This window comes from Hippopotamus amphibius, chromosome X (genome assembly GCF_030028045.1).
Source record: "Hippopotamus amphibius kiboko isolate mHipAmp2 chromosome X, mHipAmp2.hap2, whole genome shotgun sequence".
Taxonomy (NCBI): Eukaryota; Metazoa; Chordata; class Mammalia; order Artiodactyla; family Hippopotamidae; genus Hippopotamus; species Hippopotamus amphibius.
Genome location: NC_080203.1, coordinates 1,705,789 through 1,711,788, shown reverse-complemented (window position 1 = coordinate 1,711,788; position 6,000 = coordinate 1,705,789). Strand labels below are relative to the sequence as shown.

Below are 6,000 nucleotides of genomic sequence, written 5' to 3'. Positions count from 1 at the left end.
TTGCCATGAAGAAAAAGAAAACCTTTAGTGAGGGTAAAGAGACTGTTGGTAGGTATTGTTTTATCTACGATAGCCGAGGAAATCCCCGTTGACGATGTGACATTTCAGGGGAGACCAGAGACCATGAGTGAGATTCTCTGTCTCCTTTTCTTTCTTTCTGTATCTGTCTTCTTGTCTCCTCCTCTCCCTCTTCCCCACTAGGCTTAATGTTTTACTTAAGTTGATTTAGTAATTGAGTGACTCATGAAGGAACCATAAGTAATGAATAATTTCAAGCCCAGCGTCTTCTCCAAAGGAGACACATATTTTAGCAGCTCTTTCATCGTTTTAAGAGGTTTTCTTCTTGTTTTTTTTTTAATGTATGTAAAAGCATAGTTTGAAAATCTGATTTGATACCAAGGTGCTACTTTTAATAATGAATTTACTTCTAGCAATTATTTAGCTTTAATCATTTGCTATGCAGGTATCTTAATTTTTATTCAAAATCTTTTTATGATACAGGAGAGTATGAATTTGCTAAGAACTATCTATCAAGAAACAACTTTTTCCTAATAACTTTATTCTTAGGCACCCTGCAGTTTACTTGAAGCACTAAAACAGCATTTAGTGTCTTTGGAAGAGAAAAATGACGTTTTACCTCCTTATAGGTAAGTTAATAAATGTCTAAATATAGGTTAATTTTTTGTTTTCATCTAAATAATTTGTCTCATTTTAGCAACATCAGAGTGACTAAATAAACTATGGGCTTTGAATGTGGTAAAATACTATACAGCCATTTTAAATGATAATATGGGATAGAGTTTTTCCATCTTTTGTGGAATTCCATACTCTTCGCAGTGTGGTCTGCTTCCCAAAGGAATATCTTTTGTTATACCAAGTGATTCTCAAAGTCAGAAGTTGGCACTTGAATAACCCCTCTTTGAAGAATTTGATTTCTTCCCTAGGGACTCCCCTAGTGAGAATAACTGTTGTGCATAGTAACATTCAAGATGTATGTGTGTGTATATGTACATATACCCATAGACATATTCACACATACACGTACTCCTTTATATATGCACATACATACAAATTGAATAATATAAACTTAGAGGTACGTCACTTCAAAATGTTCACATTAGCTATTTCTGAGTGGAAAAATTATGGTTCATTTCCGTTTCCTTTTTTGTTCTCTGCAGTATTGTGAAAATTTCTGTAAGGGTCATGTATTATTCATTCATTCCACTTTTTAAGGTTGTGTTGATTTTAAGTCATTTGTATTATCAACCTGTACTAGATAAGTCTGTTGACGATTTCTTAATTATCTTTTTATCATAGATGCATGTGTAGGTAGTGTAGAGTTGAATGGACAGATCAATATAGATGGATGGATAGATGAATGAATGAAAGAAATGCAGGCTCAGCTGGGTAGCACATCTGTGACTCTCTTCATCTTTCTTGTGATGTCTTCAGTGTGCAGCATGCATTGACTCCCTCCATCCTGCAGAGTCCAGTTGTGAGAGCTTCAGCAAGCAAAGATTGGTTTGCAGGTAGTATAACTGTTGTGTGGTTATGTCAGTGATCATTGAGGGCAGGATTAGAATCTTTAATTCTTACATGTCCTAACCACCTACTATATGTGCTGCCTCTTCCTAAAGCAGTCTTTGACCTAGCAACTTCATTTCTAGGAATTTGGAATTGTGACTGACAATTCTAAATTATCATTTAGACAGTTGTGAAATGACATATGAACAAGGATATCCGTTACAACATCGTGACAACAAAATGACTCTCCGTTCCGGAATGGAGTGGTCTCGGACATGTAATGTTAAATAGAAAATGAGCAAGGTGGGAAACAGCGCATAGTGTGCTACCACTTTTTCTTTTTAAAAACAAAAAGAAAGAATATATGTGTTTATTTCATTTCTTAAAGAATACTTCTGGAAGGATATCTAAGAAATGAATAAAATGTGCTGCCTCCAAGAAGAAGTTGGTGCTTCGTGGAAAGGGATGGGTAGGAAGGCCTGCACTGTATACCATTTTGTAACTTTTGAATTTTGTACATGCAAATAATTACTATTTAAAAGATAAATTTGACAAAAAAACGCATATACATTCATAAATCAAGTGTGATGTCTGTCTGCAAACATTGTCAGGCTCACCACGGAGAGCCTTGGTGAGCTCCTAAGGTTAGTTTGCCTCAGACTCAGTGAGTCTGTGGGATACAGCTCAGACCAGCTCGCAAGAACTCAACTGCTAAATTTCCAGGAAATTTGAAAGCTGGTTGGTGACACATTGGTAACTTGAAATTGGCTACGATGGGAGTATTTATACCACAGAAATGGGCAGGCACTATCAAACAGGCCTTTTTCCGGACAGCGGGTTGTACATTTTCTGGCATGCTACTGGTCATGATCAGCCGTATTGTGCTTTTTAAGGGCTAATTGTGTTTCAACGATGTTACTTGACCCTCTACGCTAGATGAATATCCCTGTACTAATGAGCCATACTGTCATAGGGTCTATATGTATTAGAACCTGTTTGTTCTTAATTTAACTTAAAGACTTAAACTGTATTTATTTTAAATGTTGTCTTTATTTCTCTTTTGTTCATATTTTCTCAATGGACACACTTTCTGCGTTTTCAACGGGTGAGTTTGACCAAAACTGTGATGAGCGTAAGTACTTTGAGTAGAACCATATGTATAGCAAAAACTGTACATTTGCTTCATTTCCAAACGAAGGACTGTTTTTCTGAGGCCCTGTGGTTTGGGAATCATTATAAGAAGGTTAAGATAAGTTGTGGATTCAGTCTGATGTGAATGTGAACCCCAAGTAGGGTAGAGGGGGAGGAAGGGAAGTACTTATTATGGTTGTTATAAAGGCCTCTGGGCCTGGTTCCCAACAGCCCAAAACTGACTTCTGGTGGGTCTCTGCGCATGCTGGTCTGAGCACTTAGCCTAGGTTGCCTGACACGCATTGCTTGAGCCAGTTGTGTTGACAATCCTGTGGCCAGCTGAAACCACTTTTCCTCTTCAGTCGCTGTGATTTAAGAATACTGGCAATGGAACTAGAGTGCTTGACTTTAATTTTCACTCTACCATTCCTGGACTGTGTGACTTTGGGTAGATCACTTAACTTCTCTGGGCCTCGGCTTCCGTATCCTCCAAAGATTGCTGTTGGGATAAATGAGTCATTAGAAATGTAGAGTGCTGTAAATCAACTGTAATTCGATAAAAAAAAATCAGAAAATTTCAAAAAAAACAAAAAAACAAAAACAAAAAAACAAACAAAAAAGAAATGTAGAGTGCTTAGAACAGGGCCTGACCCATGTGTTACTTAGAAGTATATTTTTAAAATTTCATGTATATGGGGACCTTCTAATTATCTTTTGTTGTTGCTGTTACTGAATTTTGTTATTGACATAGTGCTTACTTGCTGTATGGCAGAGAACCTTCTCTGTATTTCAGGCCCTTGGAATTTGTTGATACTTTCTTCATGGCCCAGCTTATAATCCTTTTTTTTTTTTTTTGGTAGAAGTTTCATGTGCACTTGAAAACTGTATCCTGTTGAGGTTTTTTTTTTTTTTCCTATCCTGTACCATTGATCTATATGTCTGTTTTTGTGCCAGTACCATATTTTTTCTTTTTTTTAATTTTATTTATTTATTTATTATTTTGGGGGGGGTACACCAAGTTCAATCATCTGTTTTTATACACATATCCCCGTATTCCCTCCCTCGACTCCCCCCCCCACCCTCCCTCGAGTCCCCCCCACCTGTTGAGGTTTTTACTTCTGTTGTTCAAATCCTCTGTATCTTCACTGATTATTTTCTCTGCTTGTTCTTACAGTTACTAAGGAAGGTGTGTTAACATTTCCCCTATTTTCTCTTAAAGTACTTTAAGTAGTTGTGTAGTACCAATCAGCTTTTTGTTCCCACCACACCACTAAAATGGCTCTCATCAAAGTCACCAGTGACCTGTAGGTTGCAAATCTGCTGTTAATTTCTCAGTCTTCATCTTACTGGACATGGTTCATCACTCCCTCATCTTTGATACACTTTCTTCAGTTTGCCTCTTGCTTTTCTTGTTATCTAACTCTTGGCTCCTTTTTAGACTGTTTTACACTGATTCCTCCTCATTTCTCTTCTTTATATGCACGTATTTCCTAGATGACCTCATCTAAGCTCATGGCCTTAAGTACCATTTACATGAGAAGAACTCCCAGAGTAGTATCTCCAGCTCCAGCCATTCCTCCTGAACTCCGCAGTTGTGTATCCAAGTGTCTATTCCATGGTAGCACTTGAACTTCTAGTAGGATTCCAAAACTCAGTGTGGCCAAAACTAAGCTTTTGATGCTTGACCCCAGACCTGCTTTATCCATGGTTTTCGCCACCTCAGTTAATGGCAAATAGTAACTCATTTCTTCTAGGAAGAATGCGCCTAGGACCAATGTGACTGAGGCTTGGAGTCATCCTTGACTCCTTTCTTTCCATCAGGGAATCTTTCGACTTTACCTTCAGAACATATGTAAAAGTTGACCACTTCTCACTACCTCTGGTGCTACCACCGTAGTCTGAGTTACCATCATCTCTTGCTTTCTGACCACCCCCCTGCTTCCGCCCTTGCCCTCTACAGTCAGTTCTTTACATAACACTCAGAGTGATCGCATTAAAAGACAAGCCACATAGATTATGTCTCTTCTTTGTTCAGATCCCTCCAATGACTTTCCCATCTCAGGGAACTTGGCCAGAGATGGTGGCCTCAGAGTAAAACCCAAGGTCCTTACGATTCCTTACAAACCCTCCATTGCCTTTCTGACTCCTCTGATTACTTTGACTTCAGAGATATTGGCCTCCTCACTATTCTTCAAACACACCAAGCACATGCTCTCCTCAGGGCCTTTGTTCCTGCTCTTCCTTCTGCTGCATCCACACAGGTTAGTCTTTCACATGCTTCAGGTCTTTACTCAAAAGCCCCCTTCTCAGTGAGCCTTTCCTGTCTAAAATTTAAATGCCCGCTCTACCACCAACATATCATACTCCTTTCCCTGATATTTTTTCCTTAACACTTATCACCATCTGATATATTATGTACTTTATTTGTCTCGGTTATTTTCTGTCTCCAATAGAACATAAGCTAAATGAAGGCAGATATTTTTACCTTCTGTATTCACAACTGTATCTTTAGCACCTAGTGCAGTGTCTAGCACATAAGAGCTCAATTAAAATTTATTTAATGAATAATTTTAAATGACCTTATTTATACTAATTAACCTAATAATTTGAAGTCCTGTCACTTTGTAATGGGAAGGTGTATATATGTATATGTGTGTGTGTATATATATGTATATATATTATAAAACATTACTGTAGTGATAGAAATTTGGTTTAGGTTTTCATCTGATTCTGTCTCTTATTTTCAGATTATTTTTCTGTGTAATGTATTACAACTGACATTGCCTTCACAAGCCCACAAATATGTTGCAGCCCAATGGCAAAGTGGAAGGGCTGTAGCAAACGACCTGGATGGCTCACTGGTTAAGCTTGTAGGAAGTAAGCATCTCTTTTTAGTTTAATATTTTAGATATATATTTTTAAATGCATTGAAGAAAAAGTATTTACACAAAAATAATGTAAAATTTGTGTTTGTTTCATAAAGCAGATCTTAACTTTGGAGAAAGCTCAGTCAACAAGTAAGTTTTTTTATTATTTAAAAAAGACAGCCAGTAAATACATGTTAGAGAATGGGACTGATGAGAGTCACACGTAGAAAAGAGTTATTTTTAACTTAGAGTTTAACCCTTCATGGTTTGTTTGAAGGATCTTTTTCTAAGCATGTCTTAAATATTGGCATTCCTCATAGTTCTTTTTATTCTTGGTTCTTTTCTTACTTTATGGTATAAACTGTATTAAATGAGTAACACTTGTTTTTTATTTTATTAAACAAAGACAATAAAACTACCAGTTGGAGCTCCTCAGCAATGTAAGGTAATCAATGTTACTTCAGTGAGTGGTTCCCTA

The 6,000-nt window shown here is 37.1% G+C and overlaps 1 protein-coding gene across 1 annotated transcript in view; it reads left to right on the top strand.

Annotated features, from left to right (window-relative positions):
• Window positions 1-569: 569 nt before the first annotated feature.
• VBP1 (VHL binding protein 1) overlaps window positions 570-6,000 on the top strand; it is a 48,519-nt gene continuing 43,088 nt past the window's right edge. The window contains exons 1-4 of the mRNA XM_057718550.1: window positions 570-647; window positions 1,453-1,529; window positions 5,449-5,532; window positions 5,639-5,672. The gene's annotated coding sequence lies outside the window, so the exon portion shown is untranslated. The remainder of the gene's footprint in view (window positions 648-1,452; window positions 1,530-5,448; window positions 5,533-5,638; window positions 5,673-6,000) is intronic.